The sequence below is a fragment of the Labrus bergylta genome, chromosome 16, assembly GCF_963930695.1.
Source record: "Labrus bergylta chromosome 16, fLabBer1.1, whole genome shotgun sequence".
Lineage (NCBI taxonomy): Eukaryota > Metazoa > Chordata > Actinopteri > Labriformes > Labridae > Labrus > Labrus bergylta.
The window spans coordinates 18,523,616-18,549,015 of record NC_089210.1 but is presented as its reverse complement, the minus strand read 5'-3'; positions in this window follow the sequence as shown (position 1 = coordinate 18,549,015).

Here is a 25,400-nt window from a genome sequence, read left to right as displayed (position 1 = left end):
AGGCAAAAAAATGATTTAAGCAGAGGCATATTGGACATGGAGGGGAAGAAGAAGCTGACCAGCATGTATGCAGATGTGCTGAGATTTTCCGTAGAGACAGTCGCTCCACTGTATTTTCATGATATCGTTTGCAACGAGTTGAACTTAGGTTTAGGTCATAGAAGGGCCAGTAAAATCTACAATGAAAAAATGGAACAGAATTTAAAAGGCTCCTTCAGCGAGGCTTTCTGGGAAGTGGTTGGTGCTGACGCATCGATCAGAGTTACTCCCACATTTGCAGAGGCTTTCCTCAATATGTTCACCAATGACGATGACTCCATTATCTTAAAGGCTATGAAAGATTTAAAACAACCCTTTGTTGTCCATTCTGGTACCTGTGCCAAGTGCCCAAACTGCAGAGCATGCAGAGGGGTGTTCAAAGGTGTCATAAGGACATTGAAAGATGTTCTCAAAAGCCTTTGCAAACAAATTGACACTTCAAGGAGCCACAGAAATGCAGATATCAAAAGTGAAGTCCCAGAGAAGAAGTCAGTCAAGTGGCGGAGCAATGAAAAGATCGACACAGAGCAGGGGATAATTAATATGGACACAACTCCGTCCCTTTGCAATCATTTGGAAATGGATGATGAAGAGGAACACTTTGCTGAGAAAGTAATGCTACTGAAAAATAGCTTTTGTATTATATTCAAGTCATTCTTTGACAGCCTTACTAAGAGGCAAAAAAATGATTTAAGCAGAGGCATATTGGACATGGACGGGAAAAAGAAGCTGACCAGCATGTATGCAGATGTGCTGAGATTTTCCGTAGAGACAGTCGCTCCACTGTATTTTCATGATATCGTTTGCAACGAGTTGAACTTAGGTTTAGGTCATAGAAGGGCCAGTAAAATCTACAATGAAAAAATGGAACAGAATTTAAAAGGCTCCTTCAGCGAGGCTTTCTGGGAAGTGGTTGGTGCTGACGCATCGATCAGAGTTACTCCCACATTTGCAGAGGCTTTCCTCAATATGTTCACCAATGGCGATGACTCCATTATCTTAAAGGCTATGAAAGATTTAAAACAACCCTTTGTTGTCCATGCTGGTACCTGTGCCGAGTGCCCAAACTGCAGAGCATGCAGAGGGGTGTTCAAAGGTGTCATAAGGACATTGAAAGATGTTCTCAAAAGCCTTTGCAAACAAATTGACACTTCAAGGAGCCACAGAAATGCAGATATCAAAAGTGAAGTCCCAGAGAAGAAGTCAGTCAAGTGGCGGAGCAATGAAAAGATCGACACAAAGCAGGGGATAATTAATATGGACACAACTCCGTCCCTTTGCAATCATTTGGAAATGGATGAACTTTATGAGTTTGCTAATACAGAGGAAAACTTTGTTGAGCAAGAAGCAGAGAAGAAGTCAAAGTGGTGGAGCATTTTCTTCAAACAGAAAAAGAATAATGTGCAGCCAACTTCTGACGAACAAGTCAGAGTCAAGTCAAATAGGTGGAGCTGGTTTAAGAAACTGAGGATGAATAAAGTGCAGCAAGTTGGAGTCAAGTCAAATAAGGGCAAGAAGAAGGAGGAGAAAAATACTCCATGGCGATTCCTCTGTTGCTGTGACTGCGAAGTCTTGGAATAGCCCCCCCTCTATACCTCACCAACCGTTCATTTTCTCCCCTTTTATCTCCCCCTTTAGCTCCACCCCCTCCCCAAACCTTTCACTTTATCACCTTATTCCCTCAGTTCTATAAAAACTGAAGCTGATAAAGTTGATTGTTGAAATTATAAATAGTGCACAACAACTGCACAACTTATTGAAAAGTAATTAATATTAGACCCTAGCTTTCCCTTTTCTGCCTTTTAATCCTTGTCTCTCTTATTTAGGTTTACTCCGGGTGCTCCGGTTCCCCTAACACGAATTCTTAATTCGACTATAAAAAAAAATCCAATTTGAAAAAGAATAAATAAAGTAATTGACTTGAACCAGAAAATGACATGGAAAAAGTGATTATTTGCAAGTTATCTTAGGTTGACTGTTTTTTCAGAGTTGATCTATGCCACCCACCATTCTGATGTAGGCTACTACACAATGTCTTCTGTTTCTGTCAAAAGAAATCAAAACATTTTAACCCTAACAATATACTGTCTCCCAATTTGGTGTCTTACTACAATTTAACTTTTGTAATGGAACTTTTAATCTTTTCCTGTATATTATATTAATTGAAATGTCTTTGTTGCCATTTAACAGGGGATCCAGCCAGAGTCAGTGGATGAGATGGTGGTTCGGAAACCAAAATTGAAGTTGGTGTCATATCAGGTGTAAAATCCACCTTGTATGCAGCATATTCAGGTGAGTCAACCATATGAATGTTATTCTAAACATCTAGGATAGGATAGGATAGGATAATACTTTATTGATCCCCAGAGGGGAAATTCGGGCGTTACAGCAGCACAGACAAGAAAGCTCAAATACACATTAAACAGAATAGATAAGATAAATAAAAATAAAAATAAAAAATAAAAACAGGGGGTATATACAGTACAAAAATGAATGTTGAAGTTAACTGGGGGGAATTGAGAATTGAAACAGTATTTGAAGAGAATGACAAGATAAAGTGACAAGTGATGATTAAAGTGACTTGGTATGATAAATAAATGGTATAATATAGTGCAATATGAACAATATAGTGTAATATAATGAAATGTTATATAATATAGACTAGTATAATAATAAATATATAGAATGTACAGTATATATGTATATATATCTATGTATATACGCACACACCTTGAGGATCCTGGGACTGATGTTGTCTGGTCCACTGGCTTTTCTGATGTGGAGTCTGGAGAGTTCTCTTTGTACCTGGCTGGTAGTAAGAGTGAGAGTGGGACAGTGAGCGGGGTGAGGGTGAGGGTGGGCTGTCCTTTGAAGCTGCTGATGAGGAGCTGAGAGAGGGGGGGGAGGTGGTCAGGACCTTGATGGGAGGAAGAGGAAGAGCAGAGTCTCCAGCAGAGGTGTGCAAACAATTGCAGTTGGCAGTTCTATTAAAAACACACAAAATATAACTGATGAATCCTCATATAATCTTGTGTGGTGGGGCCCCTTCCTGACCCGGGTGTGATGTCTGTTGGAGAGAAATTGAAAGACATTTAGCCACAGCTGGGGATCTGTAAGATTCTTCATGGACTTGAGGAACTCACCATGGTGGAGTCCAAATTTGGTCTTGTGCCCTTCGGATCAGTTCTATCATACCAGTGCCCCTTAGAGGCTACTAGGGAAATAATGAAACATCCAAATGCCCCAGAATTCCCTCTGCTGCCTGTTGAAGGCTACAGGTTTCTAGCTGACTTTGAGTTTACTGCTGACTATGAGCAGCATTACCACCTTGAGAGCCTAAAGGTGTCTCACGAACTCTCTGCTGCCATAGAAGCTGAGACCAGGCAACAGTCTGTCAGCCCGCTGTGGGTCTCAGTACGAAAGCCAAGAGTGACTGCCAGCAGGTTCAGGGAGGCATGTCATGTACGTGGTGAGTTCTCAGCAAAAGCCCTGGCAGCGCATATTCTTAAAGGAGCGCCACAGACCCTGGCAATGAAAAGGGGTCTGAAGCAGGAGCCTGACATAATAAAACAGTTTTCTGATTTGTTTAATTTGTCTTCATTGTGCACCCTGATGCACTTCACCTTGGTGTCAGCCCAGATGGCAAAGTTTTTGACCCGACTGAAACTCCACCATTTGGACTGGTGGAAGTGAAATGCTGCAGTACCGATTCTGTTGCTGAGGTTAAGCACCTAACACCAGTCAGAGGTCAGGCCACACTTAAAAAGGGTCATAAATATTACTGGCAGGTTCAGGGCCAACTTGCCATCAGCGGACTGGAGTGGTGTGACTTTGTAACTGACACGCACACACACAGATCTCACAGTTCAGAGGGTCTGGAGGGATGAAGACACCATTCGTTCAATGAGGCAGCAGCTTGACATGTTCTATTACAACATCTATATGGATGTGTTTCTCAAGTCCAAACATTGAGTACTGTATGTGCTATCAATGCAGTTTATGAATTGTTGAGTGAAAAATCATAACCTTGTAAATAAGACTGTTTAATTAATGTTAAATGAAATGTTTACATGTGCCTTTTAATGAATTAAAACTAAAATGTATTTGTGTAACTGACTACAGTTCTGTTTTTTATGCTGCACTAAATAGTTATTCTACTTGACATGCTGTGATCCCATTTTAGATAAAAATGAGGAATATGTGATGTGAGGGTCTGTGTTTACTTCTTTTTTATTCAAATGTTAATCTCTTGACTTTGTAATGTAAATAAGTAACATATCATACACAAAATAATGAACATCACATATATACAATTCATGTGTTAATCTCTTGATTTGTAATGTAAATAACATATAAACAAAATAATATACATTACAGATATACAATTCATGTATACATTACATTTGATTAATTGTCATTAATAACTGGGGAATGTGCTAAATCCAACCAGCTAGACAGGCTTGTCACCTTTGATGTCCAGGGGGCCTTGGTAGTTCGTCAACAGGCAGCAAACTGCCCATAGTTGGTTGATGGAGCCGGCCAAGGAGAGAGGAACAACCCCATCCCAGATATGGTATTCCTTGACACGTCGTATTATCCTCTCCACCAACACTCTCAGGCAGGCAATAGCTTGAGTTTTTCCAGTGTCTGATGTGCTGAGCTGAGGGGCGGTTTTTAGTGGGGGGATGATCAGTGATGCCCCTACCTCTGCCAGCATATCCTCAATTAAAAACCCTTTGTCATTTATTATAAGACATTTGTTTTCTATTGAACCCCGTGAAGTCATGGAGTCTGTGGACAGTGTCAGCTTCACACCAAAAAATTTAAGTATTAGAAAAAATAGTGTTTAAGACTGGCATCTATTATGATGAGCTGCAGCTACCTTGTTCAATATTATTCCTGCAGATGTGGCTAATAACAAAAAAAACACCCTGAACTGTCACATGTAGTTAACTGTACATTTTGTCTTGTCTGAGGCATTAATTGAACACCTTTGTATTTCTCCTATAGACACAGTGTGGATTATTGGTGACTGGTCCGTCGAGGTGCCCAGAGAGCTGCAGAGACAGAGGAAGAAACCTGAGCTTCAACAACATCTGCATTTGTTGGTTCTTCTGGGGTGGATTTCGGTTGCTTCTCTTCAACAGCTCGCTGTGAGGGAGGTCTCCCCCGGATGGCCTGAGTGATGACACCCACAGACTGAGAGCTGAGACGTGTTTTAAGCCTCTTGACAAACCGTTACACCGCGCCCGCCTGTCAAGCTGGTCAGCTACACGCCTTATTGTGAATAACTCTTATCCTTCATCAAATCAAAACTGATGAGTCATCAAAACATTCACCCCCCGTACAGTGTGTGTCGATCGAGACATGAGCTAATCACACCTATTTGTTTGTTTTGTACCAAGCTGTAAACATGTTAATCTCTGCTATAAAAACAGACTTTTTTTAATGTTGTTTTTCAGATTAAATAAATATTTCTATATAAATGCACTCCTTTATGTCTACTTATGAGTATACATTTCAGATTTGAAATGACAAGACTAAAATGTGCATTAATGCTCAACTCAATAGCTTAGGGAAGGAAGTCTACTTTTACACAACTTTTTATTCTTTTGATAAATACTAATGCAGTTCATTTCTTAAAATGGGATGGAACAGAGTCATTGCAAAATGATGACCTTAAACACAGCCCCATTCTTAAATCAATATACATGGAGAGTAAATAAGAGCAATAACTTGTGAATAAAAGCACAGTTAAAAATGATTTAGAAATGTAGTCTTCCCAGATCAATATCACATAATATCAACTTCTCCCATCTAAACTGGACAAAGGGTTTTAAAATGGGAAGAAAATGGTTTGATTGCAAGTTGTTTGGAGGAGATCTATTTTTATTTGAACAGCTGAAGCATGAATACAGTCTTCCAAGGTGCAAACCCTCCTCCTCCTCCTGAAGCTTGTGGAGCTCCTTGATGTACTGCTGTCTCATCTGCTGGCGATCTTCTCTCACCAGAACTTTGACTGTTGAAATGTCATTCTGAAGAAGCTCGAACATGTGACATGGATCCAGGAGAACATGGACTTTTAGTGAGGGGTCTTCAGGATGGCAAAGAAAGAGAGAAAATATCAGTTATTCATTAAATCATTTTTTTTGTTCTCATCTATTTTTCTGTATTCATCTGTGTGTAAGAGCACATTTATAAATTCAACAGTGTACTACCCAGACAACAAAGGTCCAGTATTCAGGTAATCAACATCTATTCAAAGTTAAGAAGATAAACCTTATTGTAATCATTCTATTTTCAGCTCTCTCACTCACACAATGATATTCCACATCAAATGATCTCAGATTTTGGGTGAGGAAAAATTAAGCAGCTTATTGTGGATAGTACTTCATCTTAACATGAAACAAATATAACCTGAATTATTTAAATCATTAACAGGTCCCAACTCTCTGTGCTTTAGTACAGAACATACAGTAACTCATTTATTATTAACATGAGCTCAGTACATGGCTGTATTCTTCAAACTATTTCTTATACTTTATATCTATGTGTTTTATATCTTATTTTCATTCCATATGTTATTTATATTTTATATTTCTACTGCTATATTCTGTAAATGAGTTCAGTGAAAATTAATATGGTTATTAATATAGTTACACAGTACACATTGCTGCGAGAGCTAAAAGCACTGCTAGGGAGAGTCAGGATGGGATAGGATGTGGGTAATGGAGAGAGAGAAATAGGAGAGGAGGACAACAGCAAACACAGATGCAGAAGCAGGTCAGGTCAGAAAAGCACATTTCCTTAGAAATAGGCCTCATTTCTATTCTTCTGTGCTTTGTAGACAGGACATCAAGCACAGAGGCACTGATCCAGAGTGGCTGAGAATGCCTCAAAGACTTGGCTGTACCACACACAGCATGGTAAGTTACATTTTTACCTGCATAATTTGTTCTATCATGAATAATCTTTTTTTCCCCCCATTTTCTTTCTTATTTCCTTAGCTACTTGTTATTATATGTGATCTTATTGTGTTGTGCATAATTCAATCACAAAAAAAGAATAAATTAACAGGTATATCTGTGGATATTTAGCTAATTTGATCAATGATTGCTTTACTTTTTAGGGATGTTTTGTTGACTGTGCTGCAAATAAGAAAGGCAGGGCAAAGAGAGCTTTTCTTGAGGTTGGAGTGACTGTATACAGAAAAGATTACTTGGAACGGCACGTCACTGAAGCACCACCAGGAGAGCATCAGATGTCAGGCCTCTTGTTTCATCTGGTGGGTTCTGATTTCAACAGCCGTTTTGTAATAACTTCAGTATATTCAAATCCATTTTTAATAACTTTGTCATTTACAGGCATCTCAATGATGGATTCCTCTGAGCCAACTGTTGTTTTAGAGCACGAGGCAATCATTGGTGGGTTCAAGGGCCTTTACTGGCTCATAAAAAAGTAACTGGCCCCCCACACAAACTACCCAAAGCTGTTGAGCCTGGCTGAGCTTCTAGGATGTAACTATTTCAAGAGATTAAAGGTAAAGGTCCCCTAGCCATAATTTCAAATTTAATTCAATCTTAACATTAATGAATACATTTTTTAAATATTTTATATTTTACTTTTCCCAACGTCAGATTGACCAGAGGAATAATTATAGATCTCATCGTATCATTGACGGAATGCTTGAGATCTTAGCAGGAGTCATCGAGGAGCCGACTTCCAGGCTAGCACTGATGTCTCTATGTCCAGACTGCTTCATTTGCATGTCTGCTATAGGACCATTTATTTTGTCTGATTTTAGAATTGCATACATCCTTGGTCCGAATGAACTTTTAATACTAAATACTTGCCTTTGCTTTCTCTCAGATACCTGGATAAAGAGGGACATGTGTTGAGTCAATTCCTGGACTTGGTCTCTATTGACGATGGCAAAGCAGACTCTGTGTTGTGACAGCCATCAAGGATGTAATCTTGAGGAAGGGCCTCCCAACAGAGAAACTCTATGGACTTGGGACTGAGGGGGCAGCCGTGATGACAGGTAAATATTTAATGCCTATGTGAGCTTGTTTTGTCTGTTGTATCCCATGCTTGTCACTCATTGATTTTATATACATTTTGGCGGCGTGTGAATGGGGTCCCTATTCAATGGGGGTGAATAGGGACCACCTTTAAGAACTTCATTTATTTTTCAGAAACAGTGCAAATCGTACTGCAACACTCGGGGCAGCATCGGCTACCCTGGGTGTCAGTGATCTGAAAATAAAGGTAATAGTTATTTGATACCATTGTAGTTATCTTCTGTCTATTCATAACTAATCATTCTGTCCTTTATTGCAACATTTTCAGGAAGTGAAGGATACAAGCTGGCTCTTTCAGCACAGGGTCATCGAGACCCTACTGAGGAACTTGAGTGCATTCCTTGGAGCCTTGGCAGAGGAGGCAGAGATGAGAAGATGTCCAGTGGCAAAGGGACCCTACACATTCTGTGCTACATACAGATAAAGCGGCAGCAGTTTACCTCCAGGCTGATGTTTTGCCCCACCTCGCATGTCTGTCCAAAATCTTTCAAAAAGCAAATGTCAACTTTTTACAAATCAAGGAGCAGGTAAGCTTAATGTGTTTATTATCTATATTATCATCTATTTATTCAAATCTGTTTGATTTCACACATTGAAATGAGGGTTGTTTGCAGGTCTGACCAATACTTAACAGCATCTTTTCTTTTTTATATATAGGTTCCTGTCACAATTCAGTCTCTGGCTGGACAGACTCCACTCCCTGGATCATGCCTGCCTCGCCTCCATCAGGACCTCGATGATCCCCAAGGACTCGGAGCCAGCACGAGGAGGAGAGGAATAGGAGAGGGCGAGATGTCATGAAGCGCTGAGGGAGGAGCAGTGAGCCAGAACCCAGCGAGAGGTAAATGTCCAATTTTGAAACTATGAATGAGAGAAAATGGAATTTATACTCCTGAATAGACTATGGCCTGGCCCTTAATGACGGAGGTAACAGTGGGTGTAGGCTCTTTCTTAAAATATGTTGATTTATTCATTGTAGGTCATCCACCCTTACATAACTGGCCTGGAAACACACCTGGAGAGGAGGTTTCATGATCTGGACATTCTTGGGGCCTTCAGTATCTTGGGACCCGCACCGCAATCAACCACTCTACAAGATGATACAATCAACATCTCTCATCTGCGGACTCTTGCCAGGAAATGTTGCCCTGAACATGAGAATGAGGTCCTGCAGGAGTGGTCCTCGTTCAAAAATCATGTCCTTCCTGGGGCATTCACGGTGGGTCAATTAAGCTGATTCTGACTACAATCAACTACAGTTCACAATACACACACATAGACTAATGCCTTGGTAAACCAAATGTTGTTTCAAGAACAATAACCAGGAGATCATGAGTCTGCTGGCAAGCGAGTTTGATGAGTGGACCAACCTCTACCCCTGTCTGAGCCTCCTTGCAGGCATTGCACTTGTTTTACCCGTTTCCTGTGTCAATTACAACGTGATTTCTCAACGGTGAACAGGGTAAGAGCATGACCTTGAACAGGACAACAAATAATCATGCATTTTCTTCATATTAGTGCAGTTTGTGGTATTTTCTTTGCTTTATCCTCAGGTGAAAACAGACCTGAAACCAGCTTCAAGGTGAACACCTGGCTGCCTGCCTGAGGATCTCCATAAACGGACCCCATCCTGAGGCCTTCTCATGTAATAGGGCATTGGAATATTTTTTCAGAAAGCCCCATAAAATAAAATGTTCAAACACATCTTGCAAACTTTGCAACAAGTAGGCTGTGGAGCAGTCAAATGAGCGCTCTGTATATAATTTGAAAGTAAGGCACAACTGGCTTTCTGTCAGGCTGTCACAGTCTGTAGTAAGATGCCAAAGGGGAAACATGTTATGCTATTATTTGGATTTATTATTTATATTTATTTATGTTATATTTGAATAAACAAATCTAATACCCCGATCTTATGTACATTCTATTATTATTATTATTATTGTTATGTATGCACTCGGAAACACTGGGCAGGTACTATACTGTACTATATACTATAAAATGAATGTACAACTTCAGGACATAATTCAGTAAACTTACCCATGTCCCTCCGGCTTGTGTCACTCACATGCTCCATCATTTCTACATTTGATTTTATACAGAAAATGATTAAACTGTTTCCCCTGTATTAGAGAAGCCTGCATGTTTTATGACGCTTCCTCTCGTTTCCGTGCAGCAGATTCTTCAGAGGACCCATTCAGCTCCCGTCAGGATGAATCCTCAGAGGGCGTGAGTCACAACTTTGTGGTGGAGGGTCTCCTCCAGGGGACCAGAGATTTAAGCATCACACCCAGAGACAACCGTGTTTAGCAGGAAGGCCCGTTCTTTCATCACAGAGGAGATCCTGGAAGCCCTTCGCAAGGCTGACCGCAAGGGCCGGGACGTGGTGGTGGGCCTGTCCAACGCCTGCTGCAAGTGGGGCTGCAGCAAGAGCGAGATCAGCTCCCTTTGCTGAGAGACCCCCACACCCTTCATGTGAGAGGGAAGACACAGGCAGACGAATATGTGTACAACACACATTTATACATCCGCACTTCTGTTTCACTCTTTATAAATCAATCAAATGTCTTCAGTGAAACCGTTAAACAAAAGTTTAAATTGTTGTTTTATTTTGAGTCTGAATGAATGGAAAGGGCTGCTTGTGTCCATAAAGTTTCTGTGTAATTTCTGCAAAATAAAACTCATTTTTGGCTTTTTACATATCATTCAATTGTTTTTACCTTCTTATATTTTGCTCGACTGTCTGAAATGTGAGCACTAAGCAACATTTAGCGAAGTTACAGTGGCAAGAAAAAAACTGCGTTTAGGAGTCAGAAACCGCAAGCAGAACCGGACTCATGTTGAACGGACGTCTGCTGAAACTACGCTGGGCTCAAAGGCTTTAAATATTTAGGCTGGGCTTGTAAACTGGGATAGAGGGAGATGTAGAAAGAAAGAGATGGATAGAAACAAACAGAGCATCAACAACAACAATGAATACAACAGACGTGACTCTCAAGATTATGTATGTTATTAATCTTGTGTTTGTATAATTCCTTATACACACCAGTAGTTTGCGTGATAGAAATTCATACCACCACTATTTTACTGACAGTGCTTTGTGTTGTTGTTGTTGTTGTTAAGGCTATTCTAAGTTTCATGGTAAGTAAAAGTACTTCATAGTACCTGTGCATGTAGTCTAAGAAGTACTAAGTCCAACCATATCAGAATCATTGTGTACTTATGGAGGAAAATGTTTTTACAAGACATCAAAGTCAGAAAAAAAGGCTCATTATAGTGATTTATAAGGGACTTTGACAGTGGATTTCTCAGAAAGCACACAGTAAAAGTACTTCATAGTACCTGTGCAATATCAGAATCACTGTTTACTTAGGTAAGAAAATATATATAATTATTGTTTTCTCCAAAAAAACTGTTTTGTTTTGTTTTTTAATTGTGAACACCTTATTTTGAAAAACGGAAGTTACCGCAGACTCGCAGTATTATTCTCACACTAACTTCCCCGACCTCCGAAGCTATTCCCTGAACAGTATTGTGTTTACTCCCGTTTCATACACGTGTATCTCATAGTCAGTTTTATGGTAAGACCTAGACATTTAGCACTTGACTTCATCGCTCTCTCTGTCTGTTCCTCCTGCTCGCTCTGGAGTCCGGAGCATTTACCATAAAGATCAGAATACGTGGGCACTTGAAATTTAGGGGCGGCTCACTTCACCATGTAAACTCAAGGAGCGGCTGTCTCCTTGTTTGACATTTTATAAATATGACCACTGATGACTGACTTGTGCTCTTAACTTCTGTAGTTTCTAATACCATACGAACCTGGAAGTGTTTTACAACTTGACAAAGTCAGCTGGTTTAGGTATCATAATATTTTGTTGTAAATCCCCTCGCATAGTTTCGCGCACCTCGCCGTACTTCCGGTGCCAAACTGCGCAGGCGCGTACGATCGCTAACATACGTCATCATTGTGTCAACAGGGTTGAGTAGACGCTTTGATGTGTGACGTAACAATCCATAACTCGCTTATAATTAGATTTAGGATTTTCAGATCAAGATTGTGAACAGACAGTCAAATTTATCAGAATAATTATATCCCTTTAACTGAACCCAGAGAAGTTCATCAAAGCGAACAGTCATGAAATCAAACAAAAAGAAAGGAAGGAAGGGGAAAACTTCAAAAAGCTCTCAACAGAAAAAGTCTAATCTCAAACAAAGCACAATGGATCCATCTAACATGGAAAAGGAAGCAGCATCTTTAGCTCCTAGAGACAATTCCTCTACCCAGACTGATGCTCCTGTCCAAGACAAGACCAAGGATATGTGCAGAGAATCTGAAGAGAAGAATGACAAAAATGATATGGTGAAAGAAGAAGAGGAAGCATTAATTACCCCAGAAGAATATACCGAATGGCTAATCCAGGATGCAATGAAGACGGCCTTCGAAGGCCTCCAAGAGATAAAAGAGAAAGAAGCCATGTGGGAAGCCGAAGGCATAGACTATGAAGAATACTGCCGGAGGTTGGATGAGTATTATGATGAGTATTATTCAGCCCGTGAGATGGAAGCTGAAAATCTAACAAAGTGTAAGGCTAGGTTTCTTATTTGGAGGAAAAATAAATCAGAGAAAGAGAAAGTTCCTGCAACTTCGTCCTCCACCGATTCAATTGTGAAGCCTGAGGTCATGGTGGAAGAACATGTTAGAAATAACACACCACCTTCTGCAGAGGTTAGAGAGATGAGATCTAGCTCTCCCCTTCCTAAAGATTCATCTCCATCCACCTCAATGTGCTCCAGTGAGGTTGTAACGATCGACACAAAGCAGGGGATAATTAATATGGACACAACTCCGTCCCTTTGCAATCATTTGGAAATGGATGAACTTTTTGAGTTTGCTAATACAGAGGAAAACTTTGCTGAGCAAGAAGACCCGAGCTCTGTCCTTGTGGAAGCAGCATCTTTAGCACCTAGAGACAATTCCTCTACCCAGACTGATGCTCCTGTCCAAGACAAGACCAAGGATATGTGTAGAGAATCTGAAGAGAAGAATGACAAAAATGATATGGTGAAAGAAGAAGAGGAAGCATTAATTACCCCAGAAGAATATACCGAATGGCTAATCCAGGATGCAATGAAGACGGCCTTCGAAGGCCTCCAAGAGATAAAAGAGAAAGAAGCCATGTGGGAAGCCGAAGGCATAGACTATGAAGAATACTGCCGGAGGTTGGATGAGTATTATGATGAGTATTATTCAGCACGTGAGATGGAAGCTGAAAATCTAACAAAGTGTAAGGCTAGGTTTCTTATTTGGAGGAAAAATAAATCAGAGAAAGAGAAAGTTCCTGCAACTTCGTCCTCCACCGATTCAATTGTGAAGCCTGAGGTCATGGTGGAAGAACATGTTAGAAATAACACACCACCTTCTGCAGAGGTTAGAGAGATGAGATCTAGCTCTCCCCCCTCAAGGAGCCACAGAAATGCAGATATCAAAAGTGAAGTCCCAGAGAAGTAAAAGTGTCTTCATCAAAAATCTTCATCAAACAGAAAAAGAATAAGCCCCCCCCTCTATACCTCACCAACCATTCATTTTCTCCCCTTTTATCTCCCCCTTTAGCTCCACCCCCTCCCCAAACCTTTCACTTTATCACCTTATTCCCTCAGTTCTATAAAAACTGAAGCTGATAAAGTTGATTGTTGAAATTATAAATAGTGCACAACAACTGCACAATTTGTTGAAAAGTAATCAATATTAGACCCTAGCTTTCCCTTTTCTGCCTTTTAATCCTTGTCTCTCTTATTTAGGTTTACTCCGGGTGCTCCGGTTCCCCTAACACGAATTCTTAATTCGACTATAAAAAAAAATCCAATTTGAAAAAGAATAAATAAAGTAATTGACTTGAACCAGAAAATGACATGGAAAAAGTGATTATTTGCAAGTTATCTTAGGTTGACTGTTTTTTCAGAGTTGATCTATGCCACCCACCATTCTGATGTAGGCTACTACACAATGTCTTCTGTTTCTGTCAAAAGAAATCAAAACATTTTGACATTTTTGGGGCACTGGTGGGGCAGTGGTTAGTGCGCACGCCCCATGTATGGAGGCTGTCGTCTCAAGCAGGCGGGCGGCTTCCCGCCTGTGGCTTCTTTCCCGCATGTCGTTCCCCACTCTCTCTCCCTGATTTCCGACTCTATCCACTGTCCTATCTATCCATTAAAGGCACAAAAAGCCCAAAAATAAATCTTTAAAACAAAACATTTTGACATTTTTGTTGCCTACATAGTAAATCTGTTAAGGTAAGATCTGGAGAAAACAAATGTAACTCTTCAAGATCGTGTTTTCTGGTGAGTAAAAAAAAAAAGTGTGCTCAAACAGACCGTTTGGAGACTTTCCCTTCATGAAATCACAAAGGGCAGTAACCCCTCCCCCAGGTGGGTGACACTCCCACAGCTAGGTGAGAAAGCCTGAGCCACCCAAGCCTGTAGCAATCTGTAGCATATTAGTTTAAAAAAAAAGTCTTCCTGGCAGAATGTACACCCCTGTATTCTTGACTGCACTCACAGATCATGAGTAACCGTAGTAGTTTTTGAGAAAAATAAATGTAAATTCTGCTCAAATTGCATTGAGATGCTTTGATATTTTAGTCATATTGATTATTTTATTTTGAAGAAATCTCTGACAGATATTTCAATGGATTCTTGTGCCTCATGTCCCTGGCTGTCATCCTGAGAATTTTCAGCAGATTTTACTCATATGCTGATAATTCTCAGGATAACATCCAGGGACATGAAGAGAAAGAATCCATTGAAAGATCTTTGTCACCTCTTTTTCAAAATGAAATAATCTAAATGAGTAAAATATCAAAGCATCTCAATGCAATTTGAGCAGAATTTCCCTTCATTTTTCTCAAAAACTATACAGTCAAATCTGCTGCTAATTCTCAGGAAACAGCCAGGGACATGACGAACAAGAACCCATTGAAAGAGCTTTGTCACCTGTCATAGATTTTTCAAAATAAAATAATCAATATGACTAAAATATCAAAGCGTCTCAATGCAATTTGAGCAGAATTAAACTTAATCTTTCTCAAAAACTTTTCAGTTAAAGCATCTTAAAATGTAGAGAACTCATACAATTTTTAAATACATTTTTATATTATTTTACACGTCTTATTTAATAACAATTTCTCAAAATACGCGGCCGCATTTCTCATTTTTGGGTGCTACGAGCACCCGTACTGTAATTCCTTGTTTAGACACTTTTTAAGCACCGGCTGGCTTGACCGGGTTTTGCAAAAGACGGCTCACTTGACCACGGTAAAAGAAGGAATGCGGCCGTGCAAAAGATACCGTCAATAATAACGGCTGACAGAAAAAAAAAACACTATGTTAAGACAAGAAACTTTCACTGTATTCTTATTCCTCGTGTCCCTGGCTGTAGTCCTGAGAATTTTCAGCAGATCTTACTGTATAGTTTCTGACATAATTAAAGGTAAAGTCTGCTCAAATTGCATGAGTGATATCTCGAGGTGAAATATTTGACAAATATTTCAATTACAAAAAAGAAGAATAAACATCATTATATGAAGAGAAATCCATAGATTACACTTTCATAGTGCAGCAGGATCTGTTTACACCTTCATAAGTATTCAAATAAATGTAATTCAGTAGGCCTAGATGTTTTTTAATAAAATGCAAGATCTTTTAACCGTCCTGAACTGTGTTAATAGATTGTAGTTCTGTAGTCATCCAGTAGAGTTTAGTGTTGGACTGAGTCCAAACACATGACCGTCTTTATACCTCCAAACCCTTTTCTTTATATAACTAACTTTGTGGTTAACTCCGTTTACTTTACCATTTGTAGTCTTTTAATGTCCGAATGTCGTTGGAAGTTATTTTCCATGTTTAATAATCATGAAGTGGCTCTTACAGACATGTCTTCTTCATGATACCTTGCATGGTGATACATTTATTTGGAGATGCAGAGTGAAATCCAAAGTGGTAAAAAGCTTCTGTATTTCAAATAAATCCCAAAATATGTAAAAGTAGTATAATAGTTCAAACTCAGAGACTTGTAGGTAAAAGACAAATCTACATAGCAAGTTATTTGTTTGTTTTTGTATTATTTATATATTTGTTTATTCATTCATCAGCTGGGATTAATATTGATTTCTAATTCATTGAATCCATTTTTTCACTGTATCTTGCATTATTTGATTTACTATTTCTGTCTACTTTTTTTCCATAAGTGGGTGTGTTACTTTATGTTAAACTTATTGTTACTGAACAGAAACTGTCTACCTTTTCTGCCCTGATGGTCGTGGCTTTTAACCTCCATCAAACATGAAATAAGGCCTGCAGACATACCCATGTTGCACGTGTCTGCAGGTCTTCTCTCAGCTCACAATGAGCCGGTACATCAGCTCAGTGGTTTCTTGTTGAGTGTTGGCAGGCAGGCAGGCAGGCAGGCAGGCAGGCAGGCAGGCAGGCAGGCAGGCAGGCAGGCAGGCAGGCAGGCAGGCAGGCAGGCAGGCAGAAAGACGGGGTGATTGATGAGATCCCAGCTGGAGAGTTGTCACTTAATGTGGTAAAGTATATAAATAAATGCTCATTTAGTTATATTAGAAATGTGAGTGGGCTTAGATGTTACACCCCTGTACAGCGTACTGTAAGGGGAGAAATAAAGAAGAAAGAAACAAACACCTTGTTGCTGGCTTTCATTCAATGGTGTAATGAATGACGCTCAGACAACACGCTCCCCCTGCTGGCGCAAAACCGGAAGTGTAAAACAATAACAAAAGCTTAAGACCAAACCAATCAATTACCAATATGCTTTTAAACTTAACCTTAGCAGCATGAATTAACATTAAATTATAACTATTTTTTTTAGCATTTTTAAAGGATATACAACATTTTAGAAAGACACTAGTTTTAACATGTATTATTAATTTAACTTAGTGCACAATCTTATATCCATTACACTAGCTGGCAGTTATTTGCTTGATTTGTAGTTATATGAGCATGAGTTATTATTCCGCTTGCTGCTTTCACTTATTACTTGTCTCTCCATATTAAGTCCGAATTATTTTGCCACTGTTACTTTGTCATAACCAGAGCTTGAAACTAACTTTTGTCAGGAAGCTGGGTTCAGAGTTTCAGCAGTTGATATTATTTTATTTGCAGTCTAAACCTGGTTGAGCTGCCTACATGTCAGGTGAAACTTACACACTTCTTAACCACAGCCAACATTTGGCTGAGAGCAGGTGAATTTCAAGACCCATTCAAAACATTAGAACACCTACATTGATTGAGCAAGTATGTATTATTATGTCTTTTTGTAATTTCTGGGTCATGCTCCCATCAGCTCCCATCAGCCATCAGAATTCAGAGGTTAAAGTCACATAGGCCTTACCAAAGTTTTAATAATGTCAACATATGTTTTTGTGTACATTGTGACGGCCCCTGCTTGTATTTTTATAAGCTGGTGTCTATGTACTAATGTGCCTGTGTTTTCCTCGAGATGCCAAAGGAGATGGTCTGCATCCACTTCAGTTGGAGCACCTGGGTCTGTTGCCCAGCCGCAGCTTTCTGCAATCTTGCTCTTTTTTTGCCCTGCCAGACCAGTGCCTGCACCTTTCGTTTCATGAAGCACTTTGTGTAAGTGCACTCTTCAATACCTTCCACCACACTATGTTTTCACACACACCCACACGCAAGTCTGTGCGTTAAGATAACTGATTGTAGATTCATATTTTCTGTGTCTGTTTCACAGCAAATCAATGGTACAGCATTTTCCTAAACACATGAAAAATCCTTGAGCAGATGTTGACCAGCTTGAAAACGTGAAAAAAAAAAAACAATATTGAAGAGTTCCAAAGAGTTCATCAAGCATAATCAAAGCTCAAACGCTCACTTTTTAATGAAAACGATCCATCAGCGTGATCGTAGTAGATTTGAATGCCATCTACACTACTTCAAACAATATTTTTTTATTAAATCACACTCATGATTGATGTGGATAAATACGAGAGGAGGGTGAGCAGAGCAATATTCCCCGACGTGACAACCATGTCACTTTACTTATAATAACTTTTTATTAATCTTAACCTTTAATAATTAATTAGTCAATGATTAAAACTGTAGGCTATGTGTTGCTACTTTGAGAGACCAAGTACATTGTCCATGAAGACAATTCAAAAGATGTCCCATTTGCACTGGGAGCTGCAGCATTACTACAGCAGTTGTTGGGACACCCCCACATGTAAAGCGGTCAATCAAAACTCACAACAGTGACAGTTCGCCTGAATGATGCAGACGCACAGTGACGGCCCGAATAAGGCTGCTCAAAAGTGGTGCAAGTTAACAAACAAATGAGAAGAAGTTTTGATGCTAACTTTAAGATGCTGGTGATAAAACTAGCAGAGTCGACAATCAACTGCCAAGCAGCGAAGAAATATGGTGACGCAGAATGCAATGTACAGATATGGCGAACCCAAAAACACCGTCTTAAAAATGCTGACAGTCAAAGAAAAGCTTTCCGTGGTTCTGTGGTAATTATTGTCCATTAATGCATAAAAATAAAATAAAATATTTTTCTGCGTTTATCTTATAATTGCAGGACAATCTGCCAAGTATGGGGGCAAACGGTATGTATTTGAATTAAACAATGATAAAAAATTAATTTGTGTTTGAAAATCTTTTGTCTTGTGACCAAGGATTGGGAAAAAAATGGATGCGCTTGCAAAAATAACCAAAACACAGGATGTTGGTTTGTGAAGGAAGAGCGTGATAAAGCGCCTTTACTGGTCGGAATCAACTTTAGCATTAGGGGAGGAGGTTGTGGCCAGGTGGAGTTCCGTAGCCAACCACATCCAAAATGTCCACACGACACGATATATTGTTTCATCGTCATCATGATGTGCGCATGCGCAATAGTCACATCGCAGGACATGCATCTACAAAAGAAGTATGTCTGGAATAAGATAATTTACTCTTTATTTGGGTAATTGCAGGGGTCTGCAAAAGAGACATTTTTGCCAGTAGCTCCACCCAAAAAAATCTGTCTGGAGCCGCAAAATATAGGCTAGGCTATTTGAACCTTTCAATGACGTTTATACAGCCTGTCTATGTAATGGATATAAGATTGTGCACTAAGTTAAATTAATAATACATGTTAAAACTAGTGTCTTTCTAAAATGTTGTATATCCTTTAAAAATGCTAAAAAGCTAGTTATAATTTAATGTTAATTCATGCTGCTAAGGTTAAGTTTAAAAGCATATCGGTAATTGATTGGTTTGGTCTTAAGCTTTTGTTATTGTTTTACACTTCCGGTTTTACGCCAGCAGGGGGAGCGTGTTGTCTGAGCGTCATTCATTACACCATTGAATGAAAGCCAGCAACAAGGTGTTTGTTTCTTTCTTCTTTATTTCTCCCCTTACAGGTAAGAATACTGGTTAAAAGTGAATAAAACCAAGTATAAATGTGTTGTAAGTTTCCGGGAACAAGTTAGTGATATGTTTTCTGTATACAAAGTAATTTCAGTATGTTTATGAAGCAGTTTAAGCATGAATGTGTTTGCCGTGATGCGTGCATGCTAGCTTGAATCACACAGACAGAGAGCAATAGAGACACGTGTAGTGCGTCTACTGAGAGTGTGTTATTTAAGTTGTATCGGTCAGTTGAACAATTACAGTTACATGGTACAGTTTAAAGAAATATCACTCTGCAAGTGTGTATGTGTATAACTACTAAAGCAACTAAGAAAGAGTTAAATGTGTTTACATCAAACAAGCAGTAGATTATACAATATTGAGAAATACTAGCCTGTTATATGACAGATGTAAAGGTATTAAACAGTGCATGTATGTTCATCTAAGTGTATAATATTGTACAATGATAATATGATGTGTTATTGCATATTATTCATTACACCATTGAATGAAAGCCAGCAACAACGTGTTTGTTTCTTTCTTCTTTATTTCTCCCCTTACAGTACGCTGTACAGGGGTGTAACATTTGGAGGCACCGCTGGGATTGTGTGTTGCCTGGGCCAGTGTCTACTCGAGATTGATGTCCCAGAGCATCGTACAGCCCTTTTACATCTACCAGACATCGAGAGCAGGAGGTGAACCGGCTGCAGTGGTATCCCGACACCTGAGAAAAGTGTGCATGCAATCTGAGGTATCACGACATACTAGGAGGGCAACTACCACTCCTCAAAGGTCAAAGGCACTACTTAACCCAGACACCTAAGCTCTTCTGTTGAAAGATGGATTCATCAGAGTTAGAGAAGTTACAGCTTGAAATAATAGGAGGATTGTGTGCGCTGTCCAGAGCCATTTTGGTGGAATTACGTGACAATCTCTTCATCGCAGGCCCAGAATTTGAGCATGTCACTGGCAAGGGTCGTGCAGCACTCATCACACTCATTTCAAACCACATCCAGAGAGCGGAGTTAGAGAAACTGGAGGACAAAGGTATGTCTGACTTACTCCATCTACAAGACACAATTTCTGAGCTCCAGGTAGCTGAAAAGAAAGATAAATCAGGACAGATAAATGCCCAAGGAACACAATTAACAGAGCAACAAAGAGAACGAAATCAAGAAGAGGAAAGGCTAGTGAAAGAAATTGAGGCTCTGCAGCTTCAGTTGACGACAACACAGGGGCACGGGAAAACAGATGATCAAGAAAATATAGATATCAACAACAAGGCTTCTAGCAGAACATCTACACAGAGCGCATCTCACTGTCATCCACCTTGGCATAAAGACTTTAAAATATCTGGTTAAATTGGTGAGCCTGGACAGAAGGAGAGACTCACTTTTTCAAGTTTAGCTCGACAAATCGAACATGGCCTGAGCAAAGGAGTTCCAGAATCTGAGATTGTGGATGCCGTGATAAAAGCAATCTCCCCTGGCATGCAAATTCGTAGCTACCTAGAGGGAAAAGCTAACTTGACCGTACCCACATTAAGACGGATACTTCGTTCTCATTACCAGGAAAAGAGTGCAACCGAACTCTACAAACAGCTGACCTCAGAAGTTCAAGGCATCAAAGAAACTCCGCAGAACTTCCTCATTCGTGCTTTTGACCTCAGACAAAAGATTTTGTTTGCCTCACAAGAAGCAGAGTCAGGCCTCAAATATGACCCAGGTTTAGTACAGAACATGTTTCTTCACACTGTGTTAACTGGGCTACAAAATGATAACATAAAACGTGAACTTCGACCATACCTTGAACAAACTGACATCTCTGATGAACTGTTACTTGAGCGAATGAACACAGCATGTGCTTATGAGACGGAGAGCCAAAATAAAAGGAAGCTGTTGGGACAACAACGTCCTATAAATATTCACTCAGCCCAGTCCAACACTGCTCCTGTTGAAAAGAATGAAAAACCATCAACTCAACAGAACTCAGGTAAAATTCCCTCAACTGTATTGACTCAGCTTGAAGAAATGAGGTCTGAAATGACTTTGCTGAAAGATCTTAAAGTCGAAGTATCCCAGATAAGAGAGTCTATGCAGCAGCCCCAGTACATGTATAGAGATCAGCAGCCTCAAACAAGAGGATTGGATGGCACATCAGCTCAGCAGTTCCCAGGTCATCAGATGCAAGAATTGCCCCAGAGATACTGGTACACGCCTGGCCCCGGACAGAGAGGTGAGACTGCACAGTATCAGCAAAAGTTTGCCCCACAGCGCAGCTTCCCACCACAAAATCAGAGACGTATGAGGAGATGTTTTAGCTGTCAACAGCGGGGAGCTGAGGACTACTGTACACACTGTTTCAGGTGCGGCAGCAGTGAGCATTTCCTGGCTGGTTGTCGAGCTAGAGGACAAAGACATGTTGGAGGTGACCCTTTAAACGGGGAAAGGTCGCTCGCGCGGGACAGGGAGTGACCAGTCATACAGAGAGGTCCCAGCACTGTGCTCACTGTGGGAAAGAAGGTGAAGAGATGAGACTGAAACAATGTGCATCATGTAAAAATGAACTCTACTGTTCTAAGTCATGTCAAGTTAATGGTTGGGCTGTGCACCAAGAAAAATGTGTGCCATTTTCATGTATGACTGTGAACACTCACTCAAAAGGAAGAAAACAAGCAAAAGTGGCTCCTCTGGTAGGAAAAAAATATGTGATCGACTGTTACATTCAACATGAAAGAGTTCAAGCTTTGTGGGACTCAGGTTCCCAAGTAACAATAATGGATGAACAATGGAAACAAGAACACGTACCAGACTTGAGACTGAGAGACATTTCTGAAATTCTGGACAGTGCAGATACTCTTGACATTGTGGCAGCAAATGGTGAGAATATACCATATGCAGGCTGGGTGAAGATTACTTTCAGACTAGCTCCAGGAGAAGCAGTCACCACAGAAGTTATAGTTCCAACACTTGTGATGAAAGGTAACAATCTGTTTCGTCCCATAATTGGCTCTAATGTTATCGATCTCATTATAAACAGTGAATCAAAACAGTCCAGCTCTAACAACAGAGAACGCCTCAGTCACGCAGTGAGGGCAGCATTCCCTGATCTCAAGCCAAACCAAGCAGAAGCCTTTGTACAGCAAGTAAGTGTTGAGCAAAATCATGAATATGTTGTGAAGACAAAAAAAGACAGGATCAACATACCAAAACACATGTCTGTCAAAGTTGAGTGCCATGTAAATGTGTCTGCACCAGATGAAGATACAACACTTATCTTTGAGCCAGATGTGAACCCACGCTGGGCTGAGGGACTTCAATTCTGTGACACGCTTGTAAAAGTGGGAAAAGGTAATAAACCATCTATTACTGTTAGTGTACAGAATCCTACAGACCATGACATAGTGCTGGCAGGAAGGACTGTGATTGGGACTGTGCAGCAGATTCAGGCAGTTTATCCAGCTTCCATGCTAGAGGGTTGCCGCCCTCCACCTCCAGCAACTATGAATCACATCAGAGTTGAAAAGAAACACAGTAATGACAATTTATGGGACCCACCTGTGAATCTGAGCCACCTCAGCGAACCCGAGAAGGAGATAGCTCACCAGATGTTGAGAGAGGAGTCGGCTTCATTCTCAAAAACAGATGATGATATCGGCTGCATAGAGAAACTGCAACTCAGCATATCTCTGAAAGACACTGAACCTGTCGCAAAAACATACCTCTCTGTACCTAAGCCACTTTACAGAGAGATGAAAGATTACTTGCATGACCTCATCGCACAAGGCTGGGTGGAGAAGTCAAACTCACCGTATGCATCACCAGTGGTTTGTGTACGAAAAAAAGATGGAACTCTGCGGCTGTGTATTGACTTCCGTGAAGTGAACAAGAAAACCCTTCCTGATCGCCAACCGATTCCCAGAGTGCAAGACATCATGGATGGCCTAGGTGGAAATTCCTGGTTCTCTCTCTTAGATCAAGGTAAAGCTTACCATCAGGGCTTCATGGCTAAAGAAAGCAGACCTATGACAGCTTTTGTGACACCTTGGGGTCTTTATGAATGGATTCGAATACCCTTTGGTTTGATGAATGCCCCAGCTGCCTTCCAGCGATGTATGGAAGAATGTTTGGAAGGGCTGCGTGATGAGATCTTCATACCATACCTGGATGACACGCTTGTCTTTAGCAAATCATTTGAGGACCATGTTGAGGATGTGAGAACAGTGTTACAGCGACTACGTCAGCCTGGGATAAAGTTGAAACCAAGTAAGTGTGAAGTCTTCAAGCGTGAGGTTCGTTATTTAGGACGTATATCTGCAGAGGGCAGCAAAATGGACCCTGCTGATACGCTTGCTGTCAGAGCTTTAAAGGAGAAGAAACCAAAGACTGTGGGAGAGCTGAGAGCTGTCATGGGACTACTGAGCTACAGGGGTGTAACACTAGCAAGCCAAAGACACAATATGAAATGTGCCCTGTCATATAGGTTCACTTTGCTAGTTTTCTGTCTTGTTAATAACGACCCTGGCCTCTTACAAAGTGGTCTTGTATCCTTGTTTTAAGCTTGCCAGTTTGTCATTTTACGACACATAGGCTAACTCAAAGTCTGTCTTCTTGTTTGACATTTTATAAATATGACCACTGATGACTGACTTGTGCTCTTAACTTCTGTAGTTTCTAATACCATACGAACCTGGAAGTGTTTTACAACTTGACAAAGTCAGCTGGTTTAGGTATCATAATATTTTGTTGTAAATCCCCTCGCATAGTTTCGCGCACCTCGCCGTACTTCCGGTGCCAAACTGCGCAGGCGCGTACGATCGCTAACATACGTCATCATTGTGTCAACAGGGTTGAGTAGACACTTTGATGTGTGATGTAACAATCCATAACTCGCTTATAATTAGATTTAGGATTTTCAGATCAAGATTGTGAACAGACAGTCAAATTTATCAGAATAACTATATCCCTTTAACTGAACCCAGAGAAGTCCATCATAGCGAACAGTCATGAAATCAAACAAAAAGAAAGGAAGGAAGGGGAAAACTTTAAAAAGCTCTCAACAGAAAAAGTCTAATCTCAAACAAAGCACAATGGATCCATCTAACATGGAAAAGGAAGCAGCATCTTTATAACGATCAACACAAAGCAGGGGATAATTAATATGGACACAACTTCGTCCCTTTGCAATCATTTGGAAATGGATGATGAAGAGGAACACTTTGCTGAGAAAGTAATGCTACTGAAAAATAGCTTTTGTATTATATTCAAGTCATTCTTTGACAGCCTTACTAAGAGGCAAAAAAATGATTTAAGCAGAGGCATATTGGACATGGAGGGGAAGAAGAAGCTGACCAGCATGTATGCAGATGTGCTGAGATTTTCCGTAGAGACAGTCACTTCATTGTATTTTGATGATATAGTTTGCAACGAGTTGAACTTAGGTTTAGGTCATAGAAGGGCCAGTAAAATCTACAATGAAAAAATGGAACAGAATTTAAAAGGCTCCTTCAGCGAGGCTTTCTGGGAAGTGGTTGGTGCTGACGCATCGATCAGAGTTACTCCCACATTTGCAGAGGCTTTCCTCAATATGTTCACCAATGGCGATGACTCCATTATCTTAAAGGCTATGAAAGATTTAAAACAACCCTTTGTTGTCCATTCTGGTACCTGTGCCAAGTGCCCAAACTGCAGAGCATGCAGAGGGGTGTTCAAAGGTGTCATAAGGACATTGAAAGATGTTCTCAAAAGCCTTTGCAAACAAATTGACACTTCAAGGAGCCACAGAAATGCAGATATCAAAAGTGAAGTCCCAGAGAAGAAGTCAGTCAATTGGCGGAGCAATGAAAAGATCGACACA